We start from the raw sequence: 16,002 nt of genomic DNA on the forward strand, positions 1-16,002 counted from the left end.
GTTTGATAGATCTTCAAAGTAATTGACAACAAACACTTTCCTATTTACCAAATATTTATTGCATATTTTAGCATTTTCAAAGTTATATGCTCTTCAGATGTTTAGGATTGTTCCAAGAGTAATCTTAATATCCATCAACTTAAGTTACAAAGAACATCAGACAGAAAAAATGTGCATTTTCATTTTGACTCTGCGGCTGATCAGCTTGGTTACATTGAATAAGTCAGCCTATCTTCCGGGACACAGTTTCTTCCCCATATAGAAGAGAGTTTGGACTGGATAATCTATACACATTTTTCAGATCCAAAAGTTTATTTTTCTATAAGTATTTCTAAACATTAACTAAGAGTTAAAATACTTTGTGTGAATTTTGACTAAAGATGAAGGGTTAGTTACTTTTCCTAGGTAGACAATCCTCCCCCATTAATTTATAGGTTGTTTTTAAAACTGTGAGTGAACAGTGAGTGATATCTTAAGAGAAAGTCATCAATTAGATTGGCTCTGGGGGAAAATCCCCTTATAATCTTTAATAGCATATAAGATACATTTCTATTGTGTTCTCGTTCCTTCATTTAGAAATTATCCTCTTTAAAAGTATCAAAGATATTTGATACCTTTTCCATCTTGTAACAGATATACAAAAAGGAAGTCTGATCCTACTCAAGCTCTTTGGATCAATATTCCTCAATTTTTTTAACCTACAAATAACATGTTATTTTAATCCCCAAATTACTAACAATGATAGCATTTTTTAAACTTTTTTTTTCACATTTGAGCCCCAGAGAAGCAGGTTTCCTCTATTCCTTAACAAAGTATATTCAAAGTTTAAAAAAAAAAAAAAGAATATAAATTCTCATGATGTAGTTATGATATGATATAGAGTGTCTCTTATTTGGTCTTCATCCTTTGTTATAAATTACCTTTTGGGAATCAAATAGCCTAAAGCATGGTTGTTTTACCAGTTCCAAATTTTCACAGATGAAGGAAGCATTTTCATGTGGCAACTGGGCAAGGAAGTCTCTCAGCCTAACTGGACAGGATTGTGCAAAGGCTTCCTGACACAGACATGTAGGGAAAAAAAACAAACAAAAACAAAAAAAAAACAGCCACTATCTTCAGGGTGTTCACAAAAAACTCTAGCAAGATAACACTAATATACATTAAACAATCAACAGAATAATGTAAGATTAAGTGCTGAATTGTAGGTACAAACTTTAAATATCTCTGGTCTTAGAAAACAGCTCCAAGTTAAGTTTTATGTACATTTATATATTTAGTGTAATATCTGTATTGATTACTTCCATGCTGTCCGATAAGTATCCACCAGCCACATGTGGCTATTTAAAGTTAATTTTAATAAAATTGAGCTTTAAAAAAATCCTTAATCGGGCTTCCCTGGTGGCGCAGTGGTTGAGAGTCCGCCTGCCGATGCAGGGGACACGGATTCGTGCCCCGGTCCGGGAAGATCCCACATGCCGCTGAGCCTGCGCGTCCGGAGCCTGTGCTCCACAACGGGAGAGGCCGCAACAGTGAGAGGCCCGTGTACCGCAAAAAATAATAATAATAATAAAGTTTATTAAAAAAAAAATCCTTAATCACACACCTACATTTCATTTGCCACATGTGGCTGTATATTGGACAATACACCGACCCCCCAAAAAAACCACAAAAACTTCCATTATTGAAGAAAGTTTTTTGGACTTGCTTAAGTAATTTAAAAAAATTTGAGAAAATAATAAGGATAATAATAATGAAATAATTGAGTATTAGATGAGATAATATATGTAAATTGCTTAGTCCAGTGCTTATCATAAAGTAAATATATAAATATAACATATTGCTGTTGTCATAATGTACCAAGTAATATATAGGGTGAGTGATTTATGTTAACTTTATTAGTAATCATTGCATTATTATGTAGTAGAAAAGTTGAAATACATTTTGTAGATATGGAAATTAGGCTTGGAAAGACCACTTAGGTTAAATCCTAGGCACAGACTGGGGTTGGAACCTAGATTTTCCTAAAATAGAAGCTCTTGTCCCTTTCCCTGGATTATATAGTCTCCTTAGATTAAAAGAATGAGCAACCACCATGCATCTGTTTTGAAAATGATAGAGGAATAATATACTATTGAGCATCTCCTATCAGCCAGACTCTTCTTATATTAAATTTAAAAGATCACTAGATTCAAATGAGGTAAATTTGATGTTCTCTAATTTAAAGATTATTGTTTAGACTCAAGAGACTGTCACTTCATAAAATAACACAACTAATTTTTACATCTGTATCCAACAACACAGTTTGTTCCCTTTTCTCAGCTTTATTCTTTTTTTTATGGCTAATTTGTTCAATTTCTTTAAGGTCTAAAATTTTCTCATTGTGTCCAAATCTTTCCAAATATTTTATGTTACTCTTGTGCTAGTACTATGCCCAATAGCAGAAACCAAATACACGTTGTATACACAGCAGAAATGAATTCAAATGTATACATGTGGGTTTATTTATATTTATATGTGTATATATACATACATATATAAATTTTGTGTTTGAATGAAATATCAACTACAGAGATATATACATCAATCATTTGTTAAATGGAACAAAGCGCCCAATAGTTTACTCAAGCATTGTTTAGAGTTCCATAAATAAAGACAGGCTATTTGCATTGATGAATATGAAATGTGATAAGATGAACAAACACCAGACATAATTATTAAATGAGATGACAGGAAATAGATTAAAAACTCCAGAATGTTCTTTGGATGCCAGTTAAGAAGAAAACAGACGTATTCAGCTAAACAAAATACAGATGAATATGTTGCATTTTTAATTTTAGTAAGTTTATGTCAACGTATTTCAACAGTAGATGTCAGTATTTTAAATTCACAGACCAGTGTTTGCTAAAAGATACTTTCATGATATTTTTATAACACTCACATCTTTTGTTAGAAAATATAATGAAACGTAGTATTAGTGAAAGGGAGTTACAAAAATGTTACTTGTTTTATATTAAGTAATTATATGTTTAGAATGCTTCCAAAGATGAACATTTGACCACTAATATTGACCATAATGGTCATGCCAGAAAGCTGGTGTTTGAAGGATGGCAATTTTACCTATATCATTGCCCAGTCCTATATTTTTCTCCTGTATCAACCACAGGGGCTAGTCTCAGAATAGTCTTCTGGTAGGCAAGTCCCTCACGTTTCTCTCTCCTTTTAGCAACCAGTTTGGAAAAAGAAGTATGTGCTTTTAGCTGCTCCATTCATGCAAACCTTGCACCAATTGTGTGGGAAGGTCCTGACCTTCCCACCTTGCTCTGCTTTTAGCCTGTTTAACAATTCCTTCCCCAGTAATAAAACCTTTGGACAAGTTTTTCTTGCTTTGCATTTTTGCCCTACATCTCTTACAGAGTTTGTAGCCTTGTGAGGAAGAAAATTGGAAGTTAATTTATTGTGTGCCAGTTCCTGTGTCTAGCAGATAAATTTCACATTAAAGCAATTTTCTAGTAAAAAACAGATATCTCTGGGGACACATTTCAAATAGACCTTTCTTACAGCCTTCAAAATTATGAACAGAAATAGAAAGCTAATGAAATTAATTAGCAAACTAACAACTTAAATCCTGATGTATACAAACAAAGCTACTGCTAAAACAGGAAAGTAACAGTTCACAGTCCTCATTGCGATTCCTAGTGGAAGACAAAATTTCTATTGTATCTAAGTAATTATTGACACATAAAGGATTCTTTCAGTGTGCCTATAAAATATTTGCTATTTGTAGTTATTTCTCAGTTAAAAAATCTTAAGAATTTGAAAGGTACTCTGTTCATTGACCAAAGTTTTATATCAGGACTGGAGAACGTATCATCTCCAGATCATTATTTCTCTTTCTTACATATCTTTAAAATGGATAGGGAAGCTAGCCCTGCTTCTATCAATACTTCTGCTGCATTAAAGAAACAAACAAAACATTAAATGGCATTTACTAAGCATTTTAAACGACTGGTTTTATACAGTCAGCTTGCTGCTTTGAAATACTTTATTTAAATGGTTTCAACAAGTTCACAACTATTTCCAATGGGAAGGAGAGGAAATAAGAGATAAATGGAAACAATAGAGGAAGAAGAGACCCCCATATCTTTCAAATACACTGATGCAGGCTGTGGATTTTGATGAATAGTTTTGCTGTCTTAGTTTCAGTCCTGAAATTTTGCCTTCAGGAAAATTTTACTCCCTGCAATACCTGCCTTTCTTACATTTCCTCAAGTATCTAGATTTATGAAAATGTACAACTATAAGAATAAATACTTACAAATACCACATACAGATATTCATATTAAATGAGCCAAAAAAGAGTTATTGTAGTTAAAGCAGAGATACAAATAAAAGAAAGTAGAATGAAATGTTTCATGCATCCCCCACTTAGAGAGCAACACACTATTATATACAAACTTTTGTGCTTCATTAGTCTAGTTTCATTTTATTGTTAATTTTTTCATGAAATGTTCTAGTTACATGTTCACCATAAGTTTTGTGTGTTCTTCCCAAATTCAATTTTTCTCAGTCAGCCATCTGAATATCTTGGAAAACCATGTTAAATTTTGAGTTATGTTTGGCAGTCTCTTTTATCAAGCACTTGCTTTGCCAGACATGCTCTAAATACAGATGACACAAGGATAATTAACTGATAATGTTCTTGTTTCTTATGGTCTGGCAAGGAAGCAGTCACAGATCATTTCATTTAAGTGTGTTTAGTATAATGACAATGGTAAATAGATACCCTTGGTCTAGTTTCAGATGACTGTGGTAGAACAGGACTCAGCCTTGGCTGTGTAATATCAACTGATTACAAAGATGGCCTCTGACAATTTCTCCCATCCATGTAGGGATATGCCACTCTTTCCATCCAGATAGTGAGTGGGTTTCACATTGCTTTGAACGTGGGCTGGTCCTGAGACTTGCTTTAACCAAGAGAAAGTGGTAGAAGTGATACTGTGTTGCTTTTAGGCCTAGGACTTAAAGAGGCCTCACAGTTCTATTGTCTCCTCTTAGACAGCAATCATCATAAAGAAGTCTAGATACCTTTGAGAAATGATAGTCTTTGGAAACAGAGAGGTCCCAGATGACAATTAACTAGGAAGTGGAGAAAGAGAGACCCAGCCATCCTCAACCATTTCAACAATAGCAGGTGAAACAACAGCAATACCGAGGGATGTCATTTGGATGCTCCAGCTCCAGGCAAGTTGTCCCAGACACCACATGAAACAGAGATACAGGAGCTGTGCCTATCTGCCCAAGGTGCGCAATCATCATGAGGCAATAAATTTGTGTAATTACATAATTTTAAGTAATGATGGTGCTTGATTACATACCAAAAGATAAGTAAAAATATGAGTAATGCAAAACTATGAGAATGGTTAGGATACAAGACACAATGGCATTCCAAAGTCTAAAATTTGAAATGCATATAGTAACATATGACTATATGCCTAATAATAGAACCAATTATATGTCCTGAATTATAATTTTAACTACGTAACTTGAACTTATTGGTACAGTATTCATAAATAGGTAAAAGTGTGTATTTTCAGTAAATCTGAAAAGATTTTTTTTTCCCCATACTTCCTTTCTTGCTATACATTAGTGTAGATGATTTCCCTCCAAGACCCATCTGTCCTGAGACTTTCCAGGTGCTCAGGTGAGGTGGGTTGCAGGAAATGAAGTAACATGGATTTGCATTCTAAAATGTTATCTTCATAACTAATAAATTTAACCTTTCCAGGAGGATGTACGGAGGTAAAGGTAGTAATTGATCATGTTGACACTAAGGTGTTGTTCACTCTGCAAAGGCCACACTAATTCAAATTGATGTGATTCAAATTAACCTTAATCAGCTTCTACACAGCCTGTGGTTCCATTACAGGATCATTGCAGTTAGACTTCTCCTGTCTTTATCTGCCCTATGACCTTATGAAAGGGTTACACTTTTTATTTTGGCTTTTTGGGTGTTAAAATTTTTAATAATAACCATTCATTTACACATATCCCATCATCATTACTGGCTTCAAGACTGACTGTTTTGCATATTTACTTTTTGGGTTTGTTTACTCTAAAAAAATATATAAATACCTGGATTAGTGTGACCTACCTTAACCTTAGGCATTTTTTCTTTGCTTGAGTGTTAGGGAGCTTTAAGAGAAGACAAGCAGGAAATAATATGTATGAGCTCCCACTTTTTGTTAATAAACCAAATATACTATATTTAGGGAACTAGGTAATTAAGAAATGTATAAACTTGAACACAAATCATAAAAGGTGATAAATGCACCCTTTAAAACATAAGTGTGAATGGGTTAAGGGGGATATAGTCTTTGTGAAGTATTGCTATTTCTATTTTAACTATATAAAGTAGACCAATTTTTATATTTTTCTTTCTATTTCATCCTTGTAAGAATGATCTTGGAATAATTTTGGAAGTCAGTACTTTCCTTAAGGATTCTAAAGTCTTCTTTCATATGACATATCTCAGAGATTTGGCTTTCAATTTTATTCTAAAGCAAAAAGAGAGGAAATAAACTTCAGTTTTATCCCCTTCCATGATCAAACCTTTGATCACATATTCAGTGAATACTTCTGAGAGAGGTGAGGCCATAAAATGAGTCTGGCTGCATTTAAATATAACTCCACCCTAAGCAGTGTTACCCTCAGTGAGTTACTGACCTCTCTGTTCTCCATCTACAAATAGATATAACATTACCCACACTTAGGATTGTTGTAAGAATGGAATAAGCACATGCATGTATATTTCCATTTCCTATATGAGCAGTGGCTTGCCACAATTTATGAAGCAACTGATAACCAAGTTAATTAGGGTCTGGTACTTCATTCAGGTAATTAACTGTGTATCTGATATCCTTCAAATTAAAACTGAAAACCATAGTAAGCAACAAAGGAGACTTTTATGTGTGTGAATTCTCTTCTATGAAAAGTCTAAGATAGGTAATTTAAGACACATTTAGCTATAAATTGACAATTGCCCTTCATTGTATAGAATGTAGTTTCATAAAACAGAGCCCATTTGGAACTTATGAAACTGTTGTAAGTAGTGCAGTGATGCAACTAGGTGTGTGAGATTTAGAGAGATCAACCTTCTCCGGTGTGGAGAAATCATAGGAGGCATCTGGGGAGGGAGGGGGGCAAAATAGGGAGCAGCGAGGTCATTTGTGGTTCCTGCAGTCATCCAATGGAAAGATGCTTTTCCTCTATAGAGGGTGGTGATGAGCAGAAGCACAGAATGGGTAGCTTTTGTCGATGAGAAACCAACACGAATCTTCTAAATTAAAGCAACCTAGTTTTGTACAGCCTTAGAAAAACAAGGGTCCAGTTATTGCAAGATTCTAGAAAAGAGCCTTGTATGGATTTCAGAACATGCCAAGTATTAGATTTGCTTATGCTGAATATGCTTTTCTCCACAGGTGAAACACTTGGAAGATGAGCAGTAGAAGTTCAATGAATTTATTTTTTCTAAAAATACAGGCTTTTAAAAAGATACTGTATGTCTTTTCATGTTTTTAGGTTCATGGAATAGTAGTCTAATCTTGATATTTTCATTCTTAATTTGTTCAGTGAATACTGCGGAGAGAGATGGAAGTGGGATATAGGCAGAAATTTTAACTTTCGAAATACTGTAATTTTAGTGATCAAGTTCTTGAGAGTTTGTAGCTGAACAGATGAAGTCTTTGGAGTCACAGAGTTCAATGACTGAGAAAAGAATCACTGGATATCTTGCCCACATGGACAGTGCAGTTAGCCAGAACGAGGTGAGGACTTGCAATGGAAGTTGAAATACTGTCAATTATATACCGTCTCACTAGCGAAGTAAGGAAAAGTGCCTGAGATGGCCTTAGGGTCTTCACACAGCTGGCCCAAGCATCCTCCACTTTGGGAGGTATAGAACTCTCTCTGTGTTCAGAGGAGAATCAGATTTAAGTTAAAGTCTGAATTTGAAAGTAACAGACAAGAAGAAGAATGAGAACATAGGGGCATGAGTGAACCAGAAAATGGGGGCCGAGAGATAGAGCAGGAAGAATTAAATGAAATGATATTTATGTATTTCCTGGCAGCGTAACAGATATGTGTGTCCCTTCGACGTTTACATGCTCCCCAGTTCCACAACACTTAACTCCTTGCCAACCCTGCATCAGCCACAGCTGGGCCAGAGCATGTAGCAAGACTCTCACTGTGCAGCGGGGAGCCAGCAACTGGAGGGCAGAGCATAGTTTCTGACCGTGCTTTCAAAAGTTTGCCTCTACTTAATTCTACCTTAATTCAGCAACACTTAATTTACTTGAAAATATTCTGAGGCAGGTCCTCTTCTAATGACTTTGTGCTACTCTGGTTTTCTCATTGCTTCATGATTTCCTAGCTTTCCATTCATCTAACATGGTAACTTTTATATATTGATAGTAGGTGCATAAATAAATGATTAAAGGAAGAGTGCTTGAATGAATAACATGTCAGGATAATTTCCAGAGCACAAGATAAATATTAGGTGACATTAATCTTTTCTCACTTCATTCCTCAGTGTGTACACTTCCTTAAAGCTAGTTAATTTACACTCTTTTTTAGAGTATTTGCCTTTTCCACTGTGCCAATCTTCATCACAGCAAAGAGTTGGAGTTTTAATTAAATGAAAAACAGCATATCAGGCCACATCTTCTACAATTATTTGCATGTGGCAAACTGCTAAAAAGTGTACATAATACATTCAACAAACAAACATGAACACTAATTATAAAAACAACTGCAGTCAAATCAAATTATATTATAGTCCACTTAAGTTTTGGAGTCAAAACTATAATAAGTATTTATAAATCAACAGAAATATATCTATATTATAATTGCTTGAAAGTAACAGACAATATGGAGATGAGGAAAAATGAATATATTTGACATAAATCAAGGGAGATATTACCTATCAAATGTGTATAAAAGAACAGACAAATCCCTTTGGGATCCAGCTTCACCTTTTTAAACCTTCTCAAAACAATGTTGAGTTCATATTTTCTTAAAGTAAATAGTTTGCAGTTTGTAGCCAAAAAAAAATTTTTTTTCTTTTTTTTTTTTTTTGGTTGCGGTACGCAGGACTCTCACTGTTGTGGCCTCTCCCGTTGTGGAGCACAGGCTCCGGACGCACAAGCTCAGCGGCCACGGCTCACGGGCCCAGCCGCTCCGCCGCATGTGGGATCTTCCCGGACCAGGGCACAAACCCGTGTCCCCTGCATCGGCAGGCGGACTCACAACCACTGCGCCACCTGGGAAGCCCCATAGCCAAAAATTTTAATGGTATATTGGGGTGAAGAAATGCGTTTAGAAACAAAAACAAACAAATAAATAAAAGCAGCACAATGGTGACTGAGATAAATTCTTTAATGAAACTTTTTAAAATACCTTTAAGAGAATTAGATCATTTTTTAAGGTAGAGCTCCTAGTGATTTCTTATTATCTGCTCAACTTGATTAGCAAGTAGAAGCATAAACTTTAAAACACGTTTTATGTTTTAAATCATAACTATATTTATGATTTAAATATACATAGATATGTCAGCATATTCCAAAAGAATTTTCTGCAGTGATAGAAATATTCTGTATCTGCATTGTCCAAGACAGTAGTCACTAATCTCATGTAAGTACTGAGCACTTAAAATGTGGTTAGTGTGTCTAAGGAACTCAATTTTAATTTTACTAATTGTAATTAATTAAAATTTAAATCTAAATAATAAAATGAAGGTAGTGGAAAGCACAGATTGTATGTGTGTGCTCTTAATATTACCTAAAGGCTAAGTACTGGCTCTTTCAGTATTAAATATGTAATAGAAGGAAATTTTGAGAATCATGGAGCAAATCTCACAAAACCTATGACTGAAAAATTGAATTATTTAAACCCTCTATTATCAAATTTGTTTAGCTCAGTCTCTCTGGGATTAAGTTTGTCTGTTAAACAAGCAAACAAACAAAAAAGCAGGTTGAGTCAAACAATTTCTGGTGCTGATTTTTTATGTAGAATTCTGAAGCTAATAACAAGAAAAACCTAACAGCCCTTAAGTTTGAAATTACACATTTTTGTCTAAGCCAAACATGGATACATATGAATAAGAATTCTACATCAAAATTAATTTTCACTTTTCAATTTAATTTTAAAGAAAAGCTTTAGCATTAGCAACATTGGTAGAATTACCAAAATATTTACACTTCTACTTCCAGAGTTAACAAGTAAAGGAAATTTTTGTAGTATTTCAAGGATGGAACCCTAACTGTGAAAGAGATGTTACCATCTGGATGACATTCAAATAATTAATTTATAACCCTTGTCTCAGTTTGTAAAAATAAGTTGTAAACAGACGTACTTAACGTTAAAATAGTAATTTAAGGTCATCTGACAGACGAATAATTCTGCTTTTACAACAAATGTGTATACCTATTCAGATGTTCCTTGAATTCCTTTGTTAGTACTGTCATATTTCTTGATTTAAATTAGCCAACAACAGTGTTTCAAATGTAAAACAAAAGCATATCATAATCCACAGCATTAAAGTATGGTTTGACTTGCATTTTTGTACAGTCCTCCAAAGCCATATATCCAAATTCAGATTTAAGAATGAGACAGATGAGAATAAAGTGCTGTTTTTTCCTACAAAGAGTTGATATTTAAGAAGCACAACAGGATATGAATTATGATATAATAATTCATACCCTTTGCATTGTTATATATGACTGTACTTAGCTCCATTTAATGCACAAGGTGTGAAGTATTACCTCATAATTCACACCATGAAATGGTTTATTGTGCTTATAAACAAGTCCCTATACAAAAATTTTTATTAAAAAGAGTAAAATGTTCCAATCTAATGTTTTTAAAAGGAAATGTGAGAATATAGTAAGAATGGGAATTAGAATAACATCAAACATGGTCTTGCATTTTAAGCACATTTTCTTTAACCAAAATCAAAATATATTTCTTTGCGTTTCCTGACTGATGTTCAGATCCAGGAGGTATTTTAGCCGCCAAGTCAGTTTAACTACCCTGTAGTTACCAAGATCCCTTTGGAATCATCCCATTTTTACAATTCACCTCCCCTGCTAGGCCTTTTACCATTACTTCAGAGCCACATAGCCCTCTGAAGTTTCACTTGTACTTTTAAAGCATGCTAGTTTAGTTCTTGTGCACAAAAAAATGACGAAGCCTCCCAGCTTGCTTCTCTCGAGTTCTCGATGGTATAAAGGCATGGAGCTGAAGTAGGCATTTATTTACCTTTGAACTTGGGATTCCTGTAAATGCTCTTGATTGTGGGTGGCTAACTTCACTAGAAGACAAGCTCTCCAACTCCCACCTCCCCACCTCCATTCCCACTCCTCAAGCTAGCTGTCAAGAAATTTGGCCTGTAGTGGGATTTGCTGAGTTCCTTTAAATATGAGTTTGCATAAAAATAAAACAAATGGGTAAATACTCACCAACTTTTACATATGAAGAGCAGTAGGGCTGCTTTGGGATAGTAAGCACAGGTTAACAAGAAACCTCCTTGAACAAAAGGCTTAGAGTAATTACTCTGGGAATTTTAGAAAATTTCCTGGAATGTCTAAGGGAGAGAGCCCAAGTGGGCTGTATATATACAGCCACTGCTGCATATATATATACATATATATATGTATACACACACACACACACACATATATACACACATATATATATATGTAGAACCAGAAGGCCAAATGTCATACCTTTTTTGTTCTACCCCTAAGCCCTCTCCTGCATCATGGATAATAAAGAGATGAAGGTAACAGGCAAAGATATAAGCAATGATTGGGAGAATGATTAGTTAAGTTAAATGGTATTCCCGACACTTTTGAGGGCCAAGATCAGTCAGATGGCAGGTGATTAATTGAAGTTAACAGGAAAATAAGTGAGTGGCAGTAAGTTTTTTCATTTTTTGGCAACTAAAGAATGTCACTCGCCATCCAGCTCTACAGGGCTTAGGTCATTAGCCACTACAGTTGCTGACCTTTAACACACCCTGAAAGGAATTCAAGGTGGAGATCAGGAATGAGCACTCTGTGCTCCAGGAAGAACTGGCAGAACAGGCCTTCAGATAGTTAGATGTTTTTAGGAGAAAATTGTATGAACTTGCATTTTCTCATACCTAGAAAAACACTACAATCATTAACAGAGACATCTGCTCCGTGTGATGAGAGCAACTGTCTACCAAGATGTGTGCTTGATTGCATGTACCCCCTTCAAAAAAATCATATATATACTTCCCTACCACCCACCTCTTTGAAGTGTTAATCGAATTGGTTCCCACTGCTCACAGCTTACAAAATCAATGCTCACAAATGTTGGTAGAAAGGAAAGTTGCCTTTAATCAGAATGCCAGCAGTCTGGGAAGGGGTGGACTCAGTATCTCCCAAAAACCACCTCCAAAGAATCTGCTCAGCCATGAAAGCTTTTAAAGGGAAACAGGGAAGTAATCTCAGTTAATCATTGAGATAGGGGGTCAGAGTCCTTTTCATCCCCCACTGCACGCTCGCAGGCTTGTCAACTCGTGATCTTTCCTTAGATGCTGTTTTGTTCACACAATTTGCTCACGAGATTACTGAAGGGGATGCTAGGGAAGAGATCTGGCCATCTGTTAATTGCTAATTCTTCATTTCTACTGCTTTGATCTATGGAAAGAACCAACAAGTTAGTCATAGTATTGTGTGATCAAAAGATTTGAAAGGTGTGCTAGGGCCAGAGATGGGTAGAGCATGGAGGTGCATCATTTAAGGTTAGTGACAAGACAAAAGGGGCCTTCTGCAGACAACTCTTTCCTGCAAAGATCTCTCTCCTGCTAAAAGCTGCTTACAAATCCCCAGCTGTCAGAACGTCATTTCATTTCTATGGGATCATGGGTGAAGGTCCATCTTCTGTAACTTTTCATGCTGGCATAGGGCACTGTATTCTTAGAGTGGAAGCTGTTGACACGGGTCTGTGGTATCTCTTTTCTGACAGTTGTAGTTGCCCGTTTACATATACAGGCAGAACAAGCTATAATTATTTTGATGCTCACAAAGTTATAGATTATCATGGGCAATAGTGTTAATCCCATTCTCTTAAGGCCAGCTCTCAGAACTGTGCTAGCCTCAGACCCAGTACTGCTCAAGATGGAGCAGTTTATGTCATGGCTGCAGTCTGGTCATCGTGCAGTTAGCTTTTCCCTCTGGTGGCAGATAACGGTATCTGTAGAACTCAGGAATGTGCATCAGACACTGACTGAGTTTGTGACTCAGGGAGGCCTGGGAGACTTCAGCTTTTCTTTAGGAGACATGGAGGGGACTTTCTACTTGGGGCTTTAGGGTTCTACTCTGCTCAGTTCCAGGAGCAATTCCACAGAGCTATGTGAGAGGCTGTCTCCCAGACCATGGCCCTCAGCAACTCCCCAAATAAAACCGAACTCACAGCTTTTTGTGCTTTTGTGTGTGTGTGTGTGTGTGTGTGTTTCATTCAACAATTTGTGGGACACTTTGGAAACAAGTCTAATAATACTCCTGCTTTTGTTTGTCTTTTTGCATTTGGGGGAGTAAAATATACATAATATAAAATTTGCCATTTTACCTATTTTTACCTAAGATAAAATTCAGTGGCATTAAGTACATCTACAGTATTGTACAACCATCAACATCATCCATTTTCAGAAGTTTTTCATCATCTCAGACAGAAACTCTGTATCCATGAAACAATAACTCCCATTCTCCTTTCCCCAAGCCCTTGGTAGCTTCTATTTTACTTTTTGTTTCTATGAATTATTTTGGTTTTCAACTGAATTGTGAGACTGTATACTTTAGTGTTGGCACTGCAGAAAACTATAGTCTTCCCTGATTGTTGATGCGTAAGCCCCAAACTTTTCTTTAAAGAGCATGACTTAATTTCTTAAAAGTGAGATGCATTTACAAAACGTAAACTTAGTGATATATTAATAGCGTCAAGTAATTTGTGCTTTGCTTTTTTATGTGAATATTTTTGTGTTCTTGATGGGCTGTGTCATAAAAGAGAAGGATGGAGAATACTCTGTTGATTTCCTGAGGGTTTGCTATATGGACTTTTTTTCACTGGGACCTGGTCCTGTATTAGAAGAATATGATTTGTATAAGGAATAATTTGTACAAAGGTTAACTCTCCCTTGTTAACTGAAATCATTGTGACTCTTGTGAGAGTTATTTTGCTAATGTCTTTGAAATTTTTTTTAGAAATATATTTTTTTTTTTTACAACTTTATTTTATTTATTTTTGGCTGCATTGGGTGTTCATTGCTGCATGCAGGCTTTCTCTAGTTGCGACGAGCTGGGGCTACTCTTCGTTGCGGTGCGTGGGCTTCTCATTGCGGTGGCTTCTCCTGTTGCTGAGCACAGGCTCTAGGCACATGGGCTTCAATAGTTGTGACACACGGGCTCAGTAGTTGTGGCCACAGGCTTAGTTGCTCCGCGACATGTGGGATCTTCCCGGACCAGGGCTCGAACCCGTGTCCCCTGCATTGGCAGGTGGATTCTTAACCACTATGCCACCAGGGAAATCCCTCTTTGAAATTTTTAAAGGGGCATAAACAATTGGATATACTTTCTAATACCCATATAACTTATAAAACTTGATTTTTAAGGTACTTTAATTGGACTATTCTTATTTTTATGTTAGCCCCACCCTCCTAACCTTTTAAAATAAGATATATAGTCACTGTTAAATGTTGAGGAATGATCTCAGAATGTGAGAAAATATAATTACCAGTTTTTATCAGGTTTTAATATTCTAGTATTACTTTAGTTAAGTAAGAAACCACTCTGTTTTGATTCTAAGTTGCCTCATATAAGATATACCATGGTAATGAAAAAAATTAACTGGTACATTACTTCAAACAAAGATTAAGTTTCAGAGATATTAGCCAAAAGCCTAAAGTTACTGCATATTTTGCAGGTAGGAAATAAAACTAATAATTACATTTTTAAACAGCCTATCAAATAAGATTTCTTATAGCTTGATTAAGTCTATTAAGTGGGTGGGAATCTGGCTCAAATTACTTAAAACATCTTTAGCCTGAATGTCTCCTGAGTAAAATGAAGATTCTTAAACATACTCTGAGGAATGTATGAGCTAATTTATGTGAAGGACTTGGAACAGCACATGGCTTTCAACAGTTCCTGGTACATAGGAAGTATATAAATGTTAACTGTCATCATGATCATCATTTTAGGCTAATGTAATGTTGTTTGCTGTTACATATTATTACAAATAATTCATCTTCATCTCATTTTTCTTTAGCCATTTTTTTAAAATTTAAGACAATAGGATTTTCAACCAAATTTATGAAAATTTGTCTTGAGAAACTTGTACTTTACCCTGATAATTAGCTATTGATGGCCTGCATGAAGGCTGATATTAGATTAATTACACAGAATCAAGTTTAGATCTAAAACATATTCATATAGAGAATGAGTATTTGTTGATATTAAAAAACATTATTACTAACTCCTATGATAGCTTTTTAAATAATGATATTATTCCATGTAGCAATGTGATTCCCTGTGTATCTAGATCCTTCTGAAAACTAACTCATAGATGTCCCACAAGCAACTTAACCTCATCAACTACAAAATTATTACTGTGTACCCCCCTTCTCCTACCCCTGTAAAAATGTGCCATTCCTCTTTTATTCTGATTTTGGCTAGAAGTAGATCTAATTAATATCATATTACCAATCTAGGAAATTCGTCACTAATTTCTATTCACTTAATCATGTTGTTTCTCTGTTTCTACCTCTGAAATACCAACCAATGTCATTCATATGTCGATGTCTGGGTATGCTTTGGTTACACTTTCAATAATTCTTCACTAGACCATGCTTACTTAACTGTTCCCCCTGCTTGCTCAGTATCTACACCCACCTGCCATCAGACTGAATCTATTGATATTATG

This window comes from Hyperoodon ampullatus, assembly GCF_949752795.1.
Source record: "Hyperoodon ampullatus genome assembly, chromosome: 1".
NCBI classification, from domain to species: domain Eukaryota; kingdom Metazoa; phylum Chordata; class Mammalia; order Artiodactyla; family Ziphiidae; genus Hyperoodon; species Hyperoodon ampullatus.